Source organism: Amblyomma americanum, unplaced genomic scaffold (genome assembly GCF_052857255.1).
Source record: "Amblyomma americanum isolate KBUSLIRL-KWMA unplaced genomic scaffold, ASM5285725v1 scaffold_15, whole genome shotgun sequence".
Taxonomy (NCBI): domain Eukaryota; kingdom Metazoa; phylum Arthropoda; class Arachnida; order Ixodida; family Ixodidae; genus Amblyomma; species Amblyomma americanum.
In genome coordinates this window covers 2146529-2166995 of record NW_027526487.1, presented here as the reverse complement: position 1 = coordinate 2166995, position 20467 = coordinate 2146529, and positions in this window count along the sequence as shown.

Genomic DNA, 20467 nt, shown 5'->3' with positions numbered 1-20467 from the left:
TGTGGCGGTCCCTTGATGCCGGCTTGATTTTATAGCAGTGGCCACCGGAAAGGCAAGCGCACTGTTCCGGAAGGCTGGTATGCGCAGGTGCATAGCCTGCACGAGTAACTGGCGGTGATACGGCTTGCAGGTGAGGGTAGCAGTCGAGGGTGGAAGGAGTGGTTGGCTGGTAGGCGGGAACCTGCACACAAATAAGAGAAGACTTAGACGTTGCACGTTTCGCTGTCGCTGCAGTTCTTGTGGCGGTCCCTTGATACCGGCTTGATTTTATAGCAGCGGCCACCGGAAGGGCGACCGCAATGTTCCGGAAGGTTGGTATGCGCAGGTGCAGATCCCGCATGTGCAACTAGCGATGATACGGCTTGCAAGTGAGGGTAGCTGGCGATAGTGGAAGGAGTGGTTGGCTGGGAAAGCGGGAATCTGCACAGCAATAAGAGACGACTTAGACGTTGCACGTTCCGGTGTCGCTCCTGCTCTTTTGGCGGTCCCTTGATGCCTCCTTGATTTTATAGCAGCCGCCACCGGAAAGGCGACAGCACTGTTCCGGAAGTTTGGTATGCGCAGGTGCAGAGCCCGCACGTGTAACTGGCGATGATGCGGCTTGCAGGTGAGGGTAGCAGGCGAGGGTGGAAGGAGTGGTTGGCTCGGTAAGCGGGAATGGAATCTGCACACAAATAAGAGAAGACTTAGACGTTGCGCGCTTCAGTGTCGCTCCTGCTCTTGTGGCGGTCTTTGATGCCGGCTTGATTTTATAGCAGCGGCCGCCGGAAAGGCGACCACACTGTTCCGGAAGGTTGGTATGCGCAGGTGCAGAGCCCGCACGTGCTACTGGCGATGATGCGGCTTGCAGGTGAGGGTAGCTGGTGAGGGTGGAAGGAGTGGTTGGCTCGGTAAGCGGGAATGTGCACACAAATAAGAGAAAACTTAGACGTTGCACGTTTCGGTGTCGCTGCTGCTCTTGTGGCGGTCCCTTGATGCCGGCTTGATTTTATAGCAGCGGCCACCGGAAGGGCGACCGCACTGTTCCGGAAGGTTGTTATGCGCAGGTGCAGAGCCCGCACGTGCAACTGGCGATGATGCGGCTTGCAGGTGAGGGTAGCTGGCGAGGGTGGAAGGAGTGGTTGACTGCGTAAGCGGGAATCTGCACACAAATAAGAGAACACTTAGACGTTGCACATTTCGGTGTCACTGCTGCTCTTGTGGCGGTCCCTTGATGCCGGCTTCATTCTAAAGCAGCGGCCACCGGAAAAGCGACCGCACAGTTCCGGAAGGTTGCTATGCGCAGGTGCAGAGCCCGCACGTGTAATTGGTGATGATGCGGCTTGCAGGTGAGGGTAGCAGTTGAGGGTGGACGGAGTGGTTGGCTGGGAAAGCGGGAATCTGCACACAAATAAGAGAAGACTTAGACGTAGCAGGTTCCGGTGTCGCCCCTGCTCTTGTGGCGGTCCCTTGATGCCGGCTTGTATTTATAGCAGCGGCCGCCGGAAAGGCGACCGCACTGTTTCGGAAGGTTGGTAAGCGCAGGTGCAGAGCCCGCACGTGTAACTGGCGATGATGTGGCTTGCAGGTGAGGGTAGCAGGCGAGGGTGGAATGAGTGGTTGGCTGGGTAAGCGGTAATCTGCACACAAATAAGAGAAGACTTAGACGTTGCACGTTTCGGAGTCGCTCCTGCTCTTGTGGCGGTCCCTTGATGCCGGGTTATTTTATAGCAGCGGCCCCCGGAACGGCGACCGCACTGTTCCGGAAGGTCGGTATGCGCAGGTGCAGAGCCCGCGTGTGCAACTAGCGATGATGCGGCTTGCAGGTGAGGGTAGCAGGCGAGGGTGGAATGAGTGGTTGGCTGGGTAAGCGGTAATCTGCACACAAATAAGAGAAGACTAGACGTTGCACGTTTCGGAGTCGCTCCTGCTCTTGTGGCGGTCCCTTGATGCCGGGGTATTTTATAGCAGCGGCCACCGGAAGGGCGACCGCACTGTTCCGGAAGGTTGGTATGCGCAGGTGCAGAGCCCGCACGTGTAACTGGCGATGATGCGGCTTGCAGGTGAGGGTAGCAGTCGAGGGTGGAAGGAGTGGTTGGCTGGGTAAGCGGGAATCTGCTCACAAATAAGAGAAGACTTAGAGGTTGCACGTTCCGGTGTCGGTTCTGCTCTTGTGGCGGTCCCTTGATGCCGGCTTGATTTTATAGCAGTGGCCACCGGAAAGGCAAGCGCACTGTTCCGGAAGGCTGGTATGCGCAGGTGCATAGCCTGCACGAGTAACTGGCGGTGATACGGCTTGCAGGTGAGGGTAGCAGTCGAGGGTGGAAGGAGTGGTTGGCTGGTAGGCGGGAACCTGCACACAAATAAGAGAAGACTTAGACGTTGCACGTTTCGCTGTCGCTGCAGTTCTTGTGGCGGTCCCTTGATACCGGCTTGATTTTATAGCAGCGGCCACCGGAAGGGCGACCGCAATGTTCCGGAAGGTTGGTATGCGCAGGTGCAGATCCCGCATGTGCAACTAGCGATGATACGGCTTGCAAGTGAGGGTAGCTGGCGATAGTGGAAGGAGTGGTTGGCTGGGAAAGCGGGAATCTGCACAGCAATAAGAGACGACTTAGACGTTGCACGTTCCGGTGTCGCTCCTGCTCTTTTGGCGGTCCCTTGATGCCTCCTTGATTTTATAGCAGCCGCCACCGGAAAGGCGACAGCACTGTTCCGGAAGTTTGGTATGCGCAGGTGCAGAGCCCGCACGTGTAACTGGCGATGATGCGGCTTGCAGGTGAGGGTAGCAGGCGAGGGTGGAAGGAGTGGTTGGCTCGGTAAGCGGGAATGGAATCTGCACACAAATAAGAGAAGACTTAGACGTTGCGCGCTTCAGTGTCGCTCCTGCTCTTGTGGCGGTCTTTGATGCCGGCTTGATTTTATAGCAGCGGCCGCCGGAAAGGCGACCACACTGTTCCGGAAGGTTGGTATGCGCAGGTGCAGAGCCCGCACGTGCTACTGGCGATGATGCGGCTTGCAGGTGAGGGTAGCTGGTGAGGGTGGAAGGAGTGGTTGGCTCGGTAAGCGGGAATGTGCACACAAATAAGAGAAAACTTAGACGTTGCACGTTTCGGTGTCGCTGCTGCTCTTGTGGCGGTCCCTTGATGCCGGCTTGATTTTATAGCAGCGGCCACCGGAAGGGCGACCGCACTGTTCCGGAAGGTTGTTATGCGCAGGTGCAGAGCCCGCACGTGCAACTGGCGATGATGCGGCTTGCAGGTGAGGGTAGCTGGCGAGGGTGGAAGGAGTGGTTGACTGCGTAAGCGGGAATCTGCACACAAATAAGAGAACACTTAGACGTTGCACATTTCGGTGTCACTGCTGCTCTTGTGGCGGTCCCTTGATGCCGGCTTCATTCTAAAGCAGCGGCCACCGGAAAAGCGACCGCACAGTTCCGGAAGGTTGCTATGCGCAGGTGCAGAGCCCGCACGTGTAATTGGTGATGATGCGGCTTGCAGGTGAGGGTAGCAGTTGAGGGTGGACGGAGTGGTTGGCTGGGAAAGCGGGAATCTGCACACAAATAAGAGAAGACTTAGACGTAGCAGGTTCCGGTGTCGCCCCTGCTCTTGTGGCGGTCCCTTGATGCCGGCTTGTATTTATAGCAGCGGCCGCCGGAAAGGCGACCGCACTGTTTCGGAAGGTTGGTAAGCGCAGGTGCAGAGCCCGCACGTGTAACTGGCGATGATGTGGCTTGCAGGGGAGGGTAGCAGTCGAAGGTGGAAGGAGTGGTTGGCTGGGAAAGCGGGAATCTGCGCACAAATAAGAGAAGACTTAGACGTTGCACGTTCCGGTGTCGCTCCTGCTCTTGTGGCGGTCCCTTGATGCCTCCTTGATTTTATAGCAGCAGCCACCGGAAAGGCGACCGCACTGTTCCGGAAGTTTGGTATGCGCAGGTGGAGAGCCGGCACGTGTAACTGGCGATGATGCGGCTTGCAGGTGAGGGTAGCAGGCGAGGGTGGAATGAGTGGTTGGCTGGATAAGCGGGAATCTGCACACAAATAAGAGAAGATTAGACTTTGAATGTTTCGGTGTCGCTCCTGCCTTTGTGACGGTCCCTTGATGCCGGCTTGATTTTATAGCAGCGGCCCCCGGAACGGCGACCGCACTGTTCCGGAAGGTCGGTATTGATACGGGAATAAAAGAAGAGGCGGAGAGCGAGCGCGAGCGGCGAGCGCGCGGCTCTAGCGCGAGGGATATAGAACGAAAAAGCTTGGCCGCCGCCGGTCGTGCTTCGCCGGCTCTCCTCCGTACTGCTGCTATATTTCTCTGGGCGGGCCCGTGGCCACCCCGTGGCATCCCACACCGTAACATTTTGGTGGCAGCGGTGGGATCATGCCGCTCACCCGCTCCCAGAATCAAGCACCCGACGTGCCAGACGACAGGAGTCCACCACCAGCCGATAGCGCCGACGACGCGGCGGCCGGCGCCGCTAGACCTAGGCGCTCGGAGAGGCTCGGCTCTTCGCAGCAGCCGGACGCCGGTGTTGAGCGCCTCCTGGATACAGTCACCCAACGGATGGACGCATGGGAGGCCCGTCTGACTGCCCAGGCTGGGGAGATGGAAGCTCTCCGGCGCGAACTCCGTCGCCTGGTGCCAGCCGAGCCGAGCACAGGTCAGGTGCCTTTGGGCGTCCCCGCCGCCGCTGTTTACGGCCCTGCCGTCGCTGGGCCTGCGGTCGTGGCCGCCAGTGGCGTGCTCGGCGCGGGTGCGTCCTCGCCGCAGTGTTCGTTGGACGTTGTGGAATTGCCCACATTTGACGGCACCATCTCGTGGGATGCTTACCGCATCCAGCTGGACGGTATTGCGGCGGCGAGAGGCTGGGACGAGCAAATGAAGGCATGGATGCTCGTTGCAAAACTGAGGGGCCGCGCCACCAAGCTGCTGCAGAACGGGCCGCCCGACCAGCTGGGCTCTTACACTGTTCTGGCGGGCCTCCTCGCCGACCACTATGGTGCCTCAGGTCAACCCCGTGTGCAGTACCACCGCCTGCGAGCCCGCCGTCAAGAGCCCGGGGATACGTACCAGGACCTCGCCGCCGCCATTGAGCGCCTGGCTCTGCAGTCGCTGCCGGGAGCGCCTCAGAACGCCGTGGCCCTGGTCGGCACCGAGGCGTTTGTCGACGCCATCCGACTCCCCGAGGTGCAGCGCTTGGTCCGCTCTGGCCGTCCTGATTCCGTCCGCGCCGCCATGGCGCTCGCCATCGAGGCGGAATTGACTTTGCTGGCCACGCGGGGGTCGCCACCGTCTGCCGAGCGCAGCGTCCGGGTGCAGGCTCCTCGGTCCGCAGCCCCAACTGCGGCCTCTATCCGACGCCTGCGTAACGACGTCCGCATGACCTGCTTCCGCTGTGGCCTGCGGGGACACTACGCGAGGGACTGTCCCGGCCCTCCAACGTCGGGAAACGATTTGGCGGAACTCCGGGGGCGGAACTCCGGGCAGCGAATACAGTCCGTCCCCACACTCCTTCGTTCTCCGCGTCCCCTCCTTTCGTCGGCTCCGATTACCACTGATGCTCCTTACGTGCTCGTCGACGTCGCCCTGCTTGACCGGCACGTAAAGGCCTTGGTTGACACTGGAGCGGCTGTAAATGTACTGCACAAATCGTTTGTTGCTAACGCTCCCCACCTGCTTCTGCCAGCCGCCAAAACACGGCTCTTAGCTTTTAACGGCACCCCTGTGGAGCAAGTCGGACGTGTCGTCGTCAACCTGACAGCACTCAGATATACCATCTCCACCGAGTTTGTTGTCGCAGACAGCCCTATTTGGCCAGTGGTCCTCGGGTGCGGGTGGTGCCAGCAAGCCGGAGTCGTCCTTAATTTTACTAGAACCAAACCACGGGCGAGCCGAACTCTCTGTGGGCCGGGCTGGCTTAGCCGGGTTTCTAGCCTCGGTGTCGCCCTGTGGCAGCCCCTGGTGTCGGCGACCAAGCGTGCCTCAGCATCTCTGCGTGACCTCGCGACGAAGTGGCCGTGTCGAGTCAAGCCGTTCGACGTCACTACCGTGACTGTGGCGTCCGCCGTGACCCTGCCACCGGGTGCGGCAACGTGGGTGTATGCCAAGCTTGACAGTCCGGTCACAGCAGACGTGCTGTTCGAACCCATCCGGTGTTCAGCTCCAGCCCGTCAGATGACCTCCCCTCGAAGCCTTCTGCCTGTGCTCAAAGGAGAGGCCCACGTATTTATACTCAACATCAGCAGCGTACCTCTCGCGCTGACTCCCGGCACGCAATTGGGTACAGCCTCAGTTTTGGACCCCGGGTCACCAGTGGCGTCTCTGCAACCTGAAGCCCCGCCTCGCCACCCTCCAGCGCCGGCGATCCTATCATGGGAAGAATTTAACTTTGGACCCAGCCTGACCTGCGCGGAGCTCGCCTCTCTGAGGACCTTGCTGCTCGAGCATCGCAGTTGCCTTGCTCTCAGCGCCGGTGAACTCGGGTGCACTTCCTGGGCTCAACACCGGATCAACACCGAAAACCGCGGGCCCGTTCATCACCAACCTCGCCGTGTAGCGCCAGCCGAACGGAGAGTCATCCAGCAGCACGTGTGCGACATGCTTGACCAGGGAATCATTGCCCCTTCTTGTAGCCCTTGGTCCTCCCCTGTCGTCCTTGTGCGCAAGAAGGATGGAACAATCCGCTTCTGCGTTGACCATCGGAAGCTAAATGCTATTACTAATTGCGACGTGTACCCGCTGCCTAGCCTCGACGATGCGCTTGACCGCCTGAAGGGGGCCCGTTATTTTTCCACGCTAGATCTGCTCTCGGGCTACTGGCAGGTGCCTGTTCACCCCGATGATGCGGAAAAGACGGCTTTCGTGACTCCCGACGGCCTTTACCAGTTCAACCGTATGCCCTTCGGTCTCTCGAACGCTCCAGCCACCTTCCAGCGTCTCATGGACCGAGTCTTAGGCCATTTGAAGTGGACTATGGCGTTGGTCTACCTGGATGACGTAATTGTCTACGCGGCTACATTTGAAGAACACCAGAGACGCCTCAAACTCGTCCTCGAAGCCCTTACCTCTGCTGGGCTTCGCTTAAAACCAAAAAAAATGTTTCTTCGGTTTCGCGGAGGTGACGTACTTGGGTCACGTTGTCAGCCGGCATGGCATCCGTCCCGAGCCTGAAAAGCTAAAAGCGCTTACAGCTTACGAAGCTCCCACCACCGCCAAGGAGCTCAAAAGTTTCCTTGGATTTGCTTCGTATTTCCGTCGTTTCATTCCGGACTTTGCCAAGCGCAGCGCTCCATTGACCGCCCTGCTGAAGAAGAATGCACCGTGGAGTTGGACGCAGGCCCAAGAGCTCGCGTTTCTTGACGTCAAGCATGCCCTCCTCGAGCCTCCTACATTGGCCCATTACGACGAATCGGCCCCCATCGTCCTCCACACGGATGCCAGCCAAGATGGGCTCGGCGCTGTCCTCCTGCAAGAAGACGAGTCTGGTGACCACAAAGTCCTAGCTTATGCCAGCCGCCAGCTTTCCGACGTTGAGCGCCGCCGCCACTCTTCAGAACTCGAGTGCCTCGCCGTTGTCTGGGCCGTCGAGAAGTTCCGTCCCTACCTGTACGGCCATCACTTCACCATAGTCACGGACAATAGCGCTCTCACTTGGCTGCAGTCCGCCAAACATTTGAATGCCAAGATTGCACGCTGGTCCATGCAACTTCAGGAGTACAATTTCACAATAGTGCATCGGCGCGGCTCTGCCCATCAAGATGCCGATTTCCTTTCTCGCCACCCTTGTTTCGTGACGGCTTTGACGGACCTGAGGACTGCACAAACGCAAGATCCCGCCATTGCTGCCATAATCCAATCCCTTGGCACCGCCGCCGGCGCAGGCCTCCGCCAACTACGCCGGGTCTATCGAATGAAGGACGACCTCTTGTGTCATGTGAAGCGGCTCCGTGGTCGACCACCCGTCTGGTTGCCAGTTGTGCCGGCAACACTGCGGTCGCAAATCTTGCGCGGCTTACACGACGCTCCCACGGCTGGTCACCTTGGTCGCGGCAAGACCTACGCACGAGTGTCGGAGCGGTTTTGGTGGCCTAATATGTCCAGAGATGTCAAGGAACACGTGGCGTCCTGCCAGACATGCCAGTACAGAAAACCGTCCACAGGTGTAACCAAGCCACCCCGCAGGCTTTTTCGCCACCAAGTTCACCTTTCGAGCTGGTTGGACTGGATCATTTGGGCCCGTTTCCGAAGACGCGTGCCGGCAACCGGTATGTTCTGGTTGCGATCGACTACTTCTCCAAGTGGGTCGAAGCACTGCCCGTTCCAGACACGTCGTCCGCTCATGCCGTCGCGTTTGTGGAACAGCACCTCGTTCTTCGGCACGGTGTTCCCCGGCGCCTCATCACGGACCGTGGGAGCTGCTTTATGTCCCATGAATTCGAGCGAGCCCTCCGCTCCTTCGGCATTGCGCATTCCACTACATCCGTCAATCATCCGCAGTGCAATGGCCTCGTGGAGCGTGTTAACCGTACCCTCACGGATATACTCGCATCCTACGTCGCTCCGTCCCACACAAACTGGGATCGTTTTGTTTCTGCTGCAGCTTTTGCAGTCAGCACTGCAGCGCAAGAAACAACGCATGTGACGCCGTTCTCAGTCGTCTATGGCAGAACGCCCTCCATCCCTCTCGACGCGCAGTTGGGCCTTCCCCATCCTACTGCGTCACCAACTGAATATGCTCAACGACTTCATTCCGCCCGCCTCGACGCCCAGCGCAACCTCCTCACGGCTCACGCGCGTGTGCAAGCGGCCAACGCGGCAGCACCACCACATCCCCCCTTCCGGCCCGGTGACTTGGTCCTCGTTCGCCGCACCATCCGTGTGACTGGCCGTGCCGCAAAGCTCTTGCCCCGATACCGCGGCCCTTACCGTGTCGTTGCCCGACTCGGCCCCGTGACATACCGCCTCGAAGACCTGCCATAGCATCGACCATGCGGTGTGCACCACATTTTCCCAGAGCATGTTACAAACATGAAGCGATATGTCTACGGCGCCTGCGGTGACTCAGACTTAGCTACCGGGTCCTCATCAGTGCCGTCGTCGCCTGCTGGCTCCATGCCTTCCCCACGCAATGCAGTCCCATAAACGGATCGCCGCTCAATATGCATAAAACTCCCTGAAGTTAGCCTAACCGGTGTGGGACCTTCTTCGGCGACTGCAGACACCTTCGCCCAGCTCACACACTTCGAATTCAACGAAGAGTGTGACCGTTTCCTATCTGCGAGCCCACATTGCATCGCCCCAGAAAACCCTGCATCAAAGCACGGCCTGACTTCTCCGCCTCCCCCCCCCCCCGGTGGAAATGTGATACGGGAATAAAAGAAGAGGCGGAGAGCGAGCGCGAGCGGCGAGCGCGCGGCTCTAGCGCGAGGGATATAGAACGAAAAAGCTTGGCCGCCAACGGTCGTGCTTCGCCGGCTCTCCTCCGTACTGCTGCTATATTTCTCTGGGCGGGCCCGTGGCCACCCCGTGGCATCCCACACCGTAACAGTATGCGCAGGTGCAGAGCCCGCGTGTGCAACTAGCGATGATGCGGCTTGCAGGTGAGGGTAGCAGGCGAGGGTGGAATGAGTGGTTGGCTGGGTAAGCGGTAATCTGCACACAAATAAGAGAAGACTTAGACGTTGCACGTTTCGGAGTCGCTCCTGCTCTTGTGGCGGTCCCTTGATGCCGGGTTATTTTATAGCAGCGGCCCCCGGAACGGCGACCGCACTGTTCCGGAAGGTCGGTATGCGCAGGTGCAGAGCCCGCGTGTGCAACTAGCGATGATGCGGCTTGCAGGTGAGGGTAGCAGGCGAGGGTGGAATGAGTGGTTGGCTGGGTAAGCGGTAATCTGCACACAAATAAGAGAAGACTAGACGTTGCACGTTTCGGAGTCGCTCCTGCTCTTGTGGCGGTCCCTTGATGCCGGGGTATTTTATAGCAGCGGCCACCGGAAGGGCGACCGCACTGTTCCGGAAGGTTGGTATGCGCAGGTGCAGAGCCCGCACGTGTAACTGGCGATGATGCGGCTTGCAGGTGAGGGTAGCAGTCGAGGGTGGAAGGAGTGGTTGGCTGGGTAAGCGGGAATCTGCTCACAAATAAGAGAAGACTTAGAGGTTGCACGTTCCGGTGTCGGTTCTGCTCTTGTGGCGGTCCCTTGATGCCGGCTTGATTTTATAGCAGTGGCCACCGGAAAGGCAAGCGCACTGTTCCGGAAGGCTGGTATGCGCAGGTGCATAGCCTGCACGAGTAACTGGCGGTGATACGGCTTGCAGGTGAGGGTAGCAGTCGAGGGTGGAAGGAGTGGTTGGCTGGTAGGCGGGAACCTGCACACAAATAAGAGAAGACTTAGACGTTGCACGTTTCGCTGTCGCTGCAGTTCTTGTGGCGGTCCCTTGATACCGGCTTGATTTTATAGCAGCGGCCACCGGAAGGGCGACCGCAATGTTCCGGAAGGTTGGTATGCGCAGGTGCAGATCCCGCATGTGCAACTAGCGATGATACGGCTTGCAAGTGAGGGTAGCTGGCGATAGTGGAAGGAGTGGTTGGCTGGGAAAGCGGGAATCTGCACAGCAATAAGAGACGACTTAGACGTTGCACGTTCCGGTGTCGCTCCTGCTCTTTTGGCGGTCCCTTGATGCCTCCTTGATTTTATAGCAGCCGCCACCGGAAAGGCGACAGCACTGTTCCGGAAGTTTGGTATGCGCAGGTGCAGAGCCCGCACGTGTAACTGGTGATGATGCGGCTTGCAGGTGAGGGTAGCAGGCGAGGGTGGAATGAGTGGTTGGCTGGGTAAGCGGGAATGTGCACACAAATACGAGAAGACTTAAACGTTGCAAGTTTCGCTTTCGCTGCAGCTCTTGTGGCGGTCCCTTGATGCCGGATTGATTTTATAGCAGCGGACCCCGGAACGGTGACCACACTGTTCCGGAAGGTTAGTATGCGCAGGTGCAGAGCCCGCACGTGTAACTGGCGATGATGCGGCTTGCAGGTGAGGGTAGCAGGTGAGGGTGGAATGATGGTTGGCAGGGTAAGCGGGAATGTGCACACAAATAAGAGAAAACTTAGACGTTGCACGTTTCGGTGTCGCTGCTGCTCTTGTGGCGGTCCCTTGATGCCGGCTTGATTTTATAGCAGCGGCCACCGGAAGGGCGACCGCACTGTTCCGGAAGGTTGTCATGCGCAGGTGCAGAGCCCGCACGTGCAACTGGCGATGATGCGGATTGCAGGTGAGGGTAGCTGGCGAGGGTGGAAGGAGTGGTTGACTGCGTAAGCGGGAATCTGCACAAAAAGAAGAGAAGACTTTGACGTTGCACGTTTGGCTGTCGCTGCAGCTCTTGTGGCGGTCCCTTGATGCCGGCTTGATTTTATAGCAGCGGCCCCCGGAACGGCGACCGCACTTTTCCGGAACGTTGGTATGCGCAGGTGCAGAGCCCGCACGTGTAACTGGCGATGATGCGGATTGCAGGTGAGGGTAGCAGTCGAGGGTGGAAGGAGTGGTTGGCTGGGAAAGCGGGAATCTGCACACAAATATGAGAAGACTTAGACGTTGCACGTTCCGGTGTCGCCCCTGCTCTTGTGGCGGTCCCTTGATGCCGGCTTGAATTCATAGCAGCGGCCACCGGAAGGGCGACCGCACTGTTACAGAAGGTTGGTATGCTCAGGTGCAGAGCTCGCACGTGTAACTGGCGTTGATGCGGCTTGCAGCTTAGGGTAGCAGGCGGGGATGGAATGAGTGGTTGGCTGCGTAAGCGGGAATCTGCACACAAATAAGAGAACACATAGACGTTGCACATTTCGGTGTCGCTGCTGCTCTTGCGGCGGTCCCTTGATGCCGGCTTCATTTTATAGCAGCGGCCACCGGAAGAGCGACCGCACAGTTCCGGACGGTTGCTATGCGCAGGTGCAGAGCCCGCACGTGTAATTGGCGATGATGCGGCTTGCAGGTGAGGGTAGCAGTCGAGGGTGGAAGGAGTGGTTGGCTGGGAAAGCGGGAATCTGCACTCAAATAACAGAAGACTTAGACGTAGAAGGTTCCGGTGTCGCCCCTGTTCTTGTGGCGGTCCCTTGATGCCGGCTTGTATTTATAGCAGTGGCGACCGGAAGGGCGACCGCACTGTTCCGGAAGGTTAGTATCCTCAGATGAAGAGATCGCACGTGTAACTGGCGTTGATGCGGCTTGCAGATTATGTTAGCAGGCGAGGGTTGTATGAGTGGTTGGCTGGGTAAGCGGGAATCTGCACACAAATAAGAGAAGACTTAGACGTTGAACGTTTTGGTGTCGCTCCTGCTCTTGTGGCGGTCCCTTGATGCCGGCTTGATTTTATAGCAGCGGCCCCCGGAACGGCGACCGCACTGTTCCGGAAGGTTGGTATGCGCAGGTGCAGAGCCCGCACGTGTAACTGGCGATGATACGGCTTGCAGGTGAGGGTAGCTGGCGATAGTGGAAGGAGTGGTTGACTGCGTAAGCGGGAATCTGCACACAAATAAGAGAAGACTTAGACGTTGCACGTTCCGGTGTCGCTCCTGCTCTTGTGGCGGTCCCTTGATGTCGGTTTGATTATAAGCAGCGGCCACCTGAAGGGCGACCGCACTGTTCCGGTAGGTTGGTATGCGCAGGTGCAGAGCCCGCATGTGCAACTAGCGATGATACGGCTTGCAGGTGAGGGTAGCTGGCGATAGTGGAAGGAGTGGTTGACTGCGTAAGCGGGAATCTGCACACAAATAAGAGAAGACTTAGACGTTGCACGTTCCGGTGTCGCTCCTGCTCTTGGCGGTCCCTTGATGCGTCCTTGATTTTATAGCAGCAGCCACCGGAAAGGCGACCGCACTGTTCCGGAAGTTTGGTATGCGCAGGAAGAGAGCCCGCACGTGTAACTGGCGATGATGCGGCTTGCAGGTGAGGGTAGTAGGCGAGGGTGGAATGAGTGGTTGTCTGGGTAAGCGGGAATCTGCACACAAATAAGAGAAAACTTAGACGTTGCACGTTTCGCTGTCGCAGCAGTTCTTGTGGCGGTCCCTTGATGCCGGCTTGATTTTATAGCAGTGGCCACCGGAAGAGCGACCGCACTGTTCCGGAAGGTTGGTATGCGCAGGTGCAGAGCCCGCACGTGCAACTGGCGATAATTCGGCTTGCAGGTGAGGGCAGCAGGCGAGGGTGGAATGAGTGGTTGGCTGGGTAAGCGGGAATCTGCACACAAATAAGAGAAAACTTGACGTTGCACGTTTCGGTGTCGCTGCTGCTCTTGTGGCGGTCCCTTGATGCCGGCTTGATTTTATAGCAGCGGCCACCGGAAGAGCGACCGCACTGTTCCGGAAGGGGTGTATGCGCAGGTGCAGAGCCCGCACTTGTACCTGGCGATGATGCGGCTTGCAGGTGAGGGTAGCAGTCGAGGGTGGAAGGAGTGGTTGGCTGGGCAAGCGGGAATCTGCTCACAAATAAGAAAAGACTTAGACGTTGCACGTTCCGGTGTCGGTTCTGCTCTTGTGGCGGTCCCTTGATGCCGGCTTGATTTTATAGCAGTGGCCACCGGAAAGGCGAGCGCACTGTTCCGGAAGGTTGGTATGCGCAGGTGCAGAGCCTGCACGAGTAACTGGCGATGGTGCGGCTTGCAGGTAAGGGTAGCAGTCGAGGGAGGAAGGAGTGGTTGGCTGGGTAAGCGGGAATCTGCACACCAATAAGAGACGACTTAGACGTTGCACGTTCCGGTGTCGCTCCTGCTCTTGTGGCGGTCCCTTGATGCAGGCTTGATTTTATAGTAGCGGTCTCGCGAAGGGCGACCGCTCTGCTCCGGAAGGTTGGTATGAGCAGGTGCAGAGCCCGCACGTGTAACTGGCGATGATGCGGCTAGCAGGTGAGGGTGGAATGAGTGGTTGGCTGGGTAAGCGGGAATTTGCACACAAATAAGAGAAAACTTAGACGTTGCACGTCTCGGTGTCGCTGCTGCTCTTGTGGCGGTCGCTTGATGAAGCTTTATTTTATAGCAGCGCCCACCGGAAGAGCGACCGCACTGTTCAGGAAGGTTGGTATGCGCAGGTGCAGAGCACGCACGTGTAACTGGCGATGATGCGGCTTGCAGGTGAGGGTAGCAGTCGAGGGTGGAAGGAGTGGTTGGCTGGGAAAGCGGGAATCTGCACACAAATATGACAAGACTTAGACGTTGCACGTTCCGGTGTCGCCCCTGCTCTTGTGGCGGTCCCTTGATGCCGGCTTGAATTTATAGCAGCGGCCACCGGAAGGGCGACCGCACTGTTCCGGAAGGTTGGTATGCTCAGGTGCAGAGCTCGCACGTGTAACTGGCGTTGATGCGGCTTGCAGCTTAGGGTAGCAGGCGAGGGTGGAATGAGTGGTTGGCTGGGTAAGCGGGAATCTGCACACAAATAAGAGAAGACTTAGTCGTTGAACGTTTTGGTGTCGCTCCTGCTCTTGTGGCGGTCCCTTGATGCCGGCTTGATTTTATAGCAGCGGCCCCCGGAACGGCGACCGCACTGTTCCGGAAGGTTGGTATGCGCAGGTGCAGAGCCCGCACGTGTAACTGGCGATGATGCGGCTTGCAGCTGAGGGTAGCTGGCGAGGGTGGAAGGCGTGGTTGGCTGGGAAAGCGGGAATCTGCGCACAAATAAGAGAAGACTTAGACGTTGCACGTTTCGGTGTCGCTCCTGCTCTTGTGGCGGTCCCTTGATGCCGGCTTGATTTTATAGCAGCGGCCGCCGGAAAGGCGACCGCACTGTTTCGGAAGGTTGGTATGCGCAGGTGCAGAGTCCGCACGTGTCACTGGCGATGATGCGGCTTGCAGGTGAGGGTAGCAGTCGAAGGTGGAAGGAGTGATTGGCTGGGAAAGCGGGAATCTGCGCACAAATAAGAGAAGACAGACGTTGCACGTTCCGGTGTCGCTCCTGCTCTTGTGGCGGTCCCTTGATGCCTCTTTGATTTTATAGCAGCAGCCAGCGGAAAGGCGACCGCACTGTTCAGGAAGTTTGGTATGCGCAGGTTTAGAGCCCGCACGTGTAACTGGCGATGATGCGGCTTGCAGGTGAGGGTAGCAGGGGAGGGTGGAATGAGTGGTTGGCTGGGTAAGCGGGAATCTGCGCACAAATAAGAGAAAACTTAGACTTTGCACGTTTCGCTCTCGCAGCAGTTCTTGTGGCGGTCCCTTGATGCCGGCTTGATTTTATAGCAGTGGCCACCGGAAGAGCGACCGCACTGTTCCGGAAGGTTGGTATGCGCAGGTGCAGAGCCCGCATGTGCAACTAGCGATGATACGGCTTGCAGGTGAGTGTAGCTGGCGATAGTGGAAGGAGTGGTTGACTGCGTAAGCGGGAATCTGCTCACAAATAAGAGAAGACTTAGACGTTGCACGTTCCGGTGTCGCTGCTGCTCTTGTGGCGGTCCTTTGATGCCGGCTTGATTTTATAGCAGCGGCCACCGGAAGAGCGACCGCACTGTTCCGGAAGGTTGTCATGCGCAGGTGCAGAGCCCGCAAGTGCAACTGGCGATGATGCGGCTTGCAGGTGAGGGTAGCTGGCGAGGGTGGAAGGAGTGGTTGACTGCGTAAGCGGGAATCTGCACAAAAAGAAGAGAAGACTTTGACGTTGCACGTTTGGCTGTCGCTGCAGCTCTTGTGGCGGTCCCTTGATGCCGGCTTGATTTTATAGCAGCGGCCCCCGGAACGGCGACCGCACTTTTCCGGAACGTTGGTATGCGCAGGTGCAGAGCCCGCACGTGTAACTGGCGATGATGCGGCTTGCAGGTGAGGGTAGCAGGCGGGGATGGAATGAGTGGTTGGCTGCGTAAGCGGGAATCTGCACACAAATAAGAGAACACTTAGACGTTGCACATTTCGGTGTCGCTGCTGCTCTTGTGGCGGTCCCTTGATGCCGGCTTCATTCTATAGCAGCGGCCACCGGAAGAGCGACCGCACAGTTCCGGACGGTTGCTATGCGCAGGTGCAGAGCCCGCACGTGTAATTGGCGATGATGCGGCGTGCAGGTGAGGGTAGCAGTCGAGGATGGAAGGAGTGGTTGGCTGGGAAAGCGGGAATCTGCACTCAAATAAGAGAAGACTTAGACGTAGAAGGTTCCGGTGTCGCCCCTGTTCTTGTGGCGGTCCCTTGATGCCGGCTTGTATTTATAGCAGTGGCGACCGGAAGGGCGACCGCACTGTTCCGGAAGGTTAGTATCCTCAGATGAAGAGATCGCACGTGTAACTGGCGTTGATGCGGCTTGCAGATTAGGTTAGCAGGCGAGGGTTGTATGAGTGGTTGGCTGGGTAAGCGGGAATCTGCACACAAATAAGAGAAGACTTAGACGTTGAACGTTTTGGTGTCGCTCCTGCTCATGTGGCGGTCCCTTGATGCCGGCTTGATTTTATAGCAGCGGCCCCCGGAACGGCGACCGCACTGTTCCGGAAGGTTGGTATGCGCAGGTGCAGAGCCCGCACGTGTAACTGGCGATGATGCGGCTTGCAGCTGAGGGTAGCTGGCGAGGGTGGAAGGAGGGGTTGACTGCGTAAGCGGGAATCTGCGCACAAATAAGAGAAGACTTAGACGCTGCACGTTCCGGTGTCGCTCCTGCTCTTGTGGCGGTCCCTTGATGTCGGTTTGATTATAAGCAGCGGCCACCGGAAGGGCGACCGCACTGTTCCGGTAGGTTGGTATGCGCAGGTGCAGAGCCCGCATGTGCAACTAGCGATGATACGGCTTGCAAGTGAGGGTAGCTGGCGATAGTGGAAGGAGTAGTTGACTGCGTAAGCGGGAATCTGCACACAAATAAGAGAAGACTTCGACGTTGCACGTTTCGGTGTCGCTCCTGCTCTTGTGGCGGTCCCTTGATGCCGGCTTGATTTTATAGCAGCGGCCGCCGGAAAGGCGACCGCACTGTTTCGGAACGTTGATATGCGCAGGTGCAGAGCCCGCACGTGTAACTGGCGATGATGCGGCTTGCAGGTGAGGGTAGCAGGCGAGGGTGGAATGAGTGGTTGGCTGGGTAAGCGGGAATCTGCGCACAAATAAGAGAAAACTTAGACGTTGCACGTTTCGCTGTCGCAGCAGTTCTTGTGGCGGTCCCTTGATGCCGGCTTGATTTTATAGCAGTGGCCACCGGAAGAGCGACCGCACTGTTCCGGAAGGTTAGTATGCGCAGGTGCAGAGCCCGCATGTGCAACTATCGATGATACGGCTTGCAGGTGAGGGTAGCTGGCGATAGTGGAAGGAGTGGTTGACTGCGTAAGCGGGAATCTGCGCACAAATAAGAGAAGACTTAGACGTTGCACGTTCCGGTGTCGCTCCTACTCTTGTGGCGGTCCCTTGATGCCGGCTTGATTTTATAGCAGCAGCCACCGGAAAGGCGACCGCACTGTTCCGGAAGTTTGGTATGCGCAGGTAGAGAGCCCGCACGTGTAACTGGCGATGATGCGGCTTGCAGGTGAGGGTAGCAGGCGAGGGTGGAATGAGTGGTTGTCTGGGTAAGCGGGAATCTGCACACAAATAAGAGAAAACTTAGACGTTGCACGTTTCGCTGTCGCAGCAGTTCTTGTGGCGGTCCCTTGATGCCGGCTTGATTTTATAGCAGTGGCCACCGGAAGAGCGACCGCACTGTTCCGGAAGGTTGGTATGCGCAGTTGCAGAGCCCGCACGTGCAACTGGCGATAATTCGGCTTGCAGGTGAGGGCAGCAGGCGAGGGTGGAATGAGTGGTTGGCTGGGTAAGCGGGAATCTGCACACAAATAAGAGAAAACTTGACGTTGCACGTTTCGGTGTCGCTGCTGCTCTTGTGGCGGTCCCTTGATGCCGGCTTGATTTTATAGCAGCGGCCACCGGAAGAGCGACCGCACTGTTCCGGAAGGGGTGTATGCGCAGGTGCAGAGCCCGCACTTGTACCTGGCGATGATGCGGCTTGCAGGTGAGGGTAGCAGTCGAGGGTGGAAGGAGTGGTTGGCTGGGCAAGCGGGAATCTGCTCACAAATAAGAAAAGACTTAGACGTTGCACGTTCCGGTGTCGGTTCTGCTCTTGTGGCGGTCCCTTGATGCCGGCTTGATTTTATAGCAGTGGCCACCGGAAAGGCGAGCGCACTGTTCCGGAAGGTTGGTATGCGCAGGTGCAGAGCCTGCACGAGTAACTGGCGATGGTGCGGCTTGCAGGTAAGGGTAGCAGTCGAGGGAGGAAGGAGTGGTTGGCTGGGTAAGCGGGAATCTGCACACCAATAAGAGACGACTTAGACGTTGCACGTTCCGGTGTCGCTCCTGCTCTTGTGGCGGTCCCTTGATGCAGGCTTGATTTTATAGTAGCGGTCTCGCGAAGGGCGACCGCTCTGCTCCGGAAGGTTGGTATGAGCAGGTGCAGAGCCCGCACGTGTAACTGGCGATGATGCGGCTAGCAGGTGAGGGTGGAATGAGTGGTTGGCTGGGTAAGCGGGAATTTGCACACAAATAAGAGAAAACTTAGACGTTGCACGTCTCGGTGTCGCTGCTGCTCTTGTGGCGGTCGCTTGATGAAGCTTTATTTTATAGCAGCGCCCACCGGAAGAGCGACCGCACTGTTCAGGAAGGTTGGTATGCGCAGGTGCAGAGCACGCACGTGTAACTGGCGATGATGCGGCTTGCAGGTGAGGGTAGCAGTCGAGGGTGGAAGGAGTGGTTGGCTGGGAAAGCGGGAATCTGCACACAAATATGACAAGACTTAGACGTTGCACGTTCCGGTGTCGCCCCTGCTCTTGTGGCGGTCCCTTGATGCCGGCTTGAATTTATAGCAGCGGCCACCGGAAGGGCGACCGCACTGTTCCGGAAGGTTGGTATGCTCAGGTGCAGAGCTCGCACGTGTAACTGGCGTTGATGCGGCTTGCAGCTTAGGGTAGCAGGCGAGGGTGGAATGAGTGGTTGGCTGGGTAAGCGGGAATCTGCACACAAATAAGAGAAGACTTAGTCGTTGAACGTTTTGGTGTCGCTCCTGCTCTTGTGGCGGTCCCTTGATGCCGGCTTGATTTTATAGCAGCGGCCCCCGGAACGGCGACCGCACTGTTCCGGAAGGTTGGTATGCGCAGGTGCAGAGCCCGCACGTGTAACTGGCGATGATGCGGCTTGCAGCTGAGGGTAGCTGGCGAGGGTGGAAGGCGTGGTTGGCTGGGAAAGCGGGAATCTGCGCACAAATAAGAGAAGACTTAGACGTTGCACGTTTCGGTGTCGCTCCTGCTCTTGTGGCGGTCCCTTGATGCCGGCTTGATTTTATAGCAGCGGCCGCCGGAAAGGCGACCGCACTGTTTCGGAAGGTTGGTATGCGCAGGTGCAGAGTCCGCACGTGTCACTGGCGATGATGCGGCTTGCAGGTGAGGGTAGCAGTCGAAGGTGGAAGGAGTGATTGGCTGGGAAAGCGGGAATCTGCGCACAAATAAGAGAAGACAGACGTTGCACGTTCCGGTGTCGCTCCTGCTCTTGTGGCGGTCCCTTGATGCCTCTTTGATTTTATAGCAGCAGCCAGCGGAAAGGCGACCGCACTGTTCAGGAAGTTTGGTATGCGCAGGTTTAGAGCCCGCACGTGTAACTGGCGATGATGCGGCTTGCAGGTGAGGGTAGCAGGGGAGGGTGGAATGAGTGGTTGGCTGGGTAAGCGGGAATCTGCGCACAAATAAGAGAAAACTTAGACTTTGCACGTTTCGCTCTCGCAGCAGTTCTTGTGGCGGTCCCTTGATGCCGGCTTGATTTTATAGCAGTGGCCACCGGAAGAGCGACCGCACTGTTCCGGAAGGTTGGTATGCGCAGGTGCAGAGCCCGCATGTGCAACTAGCGATGATACGGCTTGCAGGTGAGTGTAGCTGGCGATAGTGGAAGGAGTGGTTGACTGCGTAAGCGGGAATCTGCTCACAAATAAGAGAAGACTTAGACGTTGCACGTTCCGGTGTCGCTGCTGCTCTTGTGGCGGTCCTTTGATGCCGGCTTGATTTTATAGCAGCGGCCACCGGAAGAGCGACCGCACTGTTCCGGAAGGTTGTCATGCGCAGGTGCAGAGCCCGCAAGTGCAACTGGCGATGATGCGGCTTGCAGGTGAGGGTAGCTGGCGAGGGTGGAAGGAGTGGTTGACTGCGTAAGCGGGAATCTGCACAAAAAGAAGAGAAGACTTTGACGTTGCACGTTTGGCTGTCGCTGCAGCTCTTGTGGCGGTCCCTTGATGCCGGCTTGATTTTATAGCAGCGGCCCCCGGAACGGCGACCGCACTTTTCCGGAACGTTGGTATGCGCAGGTGCAGAGCCCGCACGTGTAACTGGCGATGATGCGGCTTGCAGGTGAGGGTAGCAGGCGGGGATGGAATGAGTGGTTGGCTGCGTAAGCGGGAATCTGCACACAAATAAGAGAACACTTAGACGTTGCACATTTCGGTGTCGCTGCTGCTCTTGTGGCGGTCCCTTGATGCCGGCTTCATTCTATAGCAGCGGCCACCGGAAGAGCGACCGCACAGTTCCGGACGG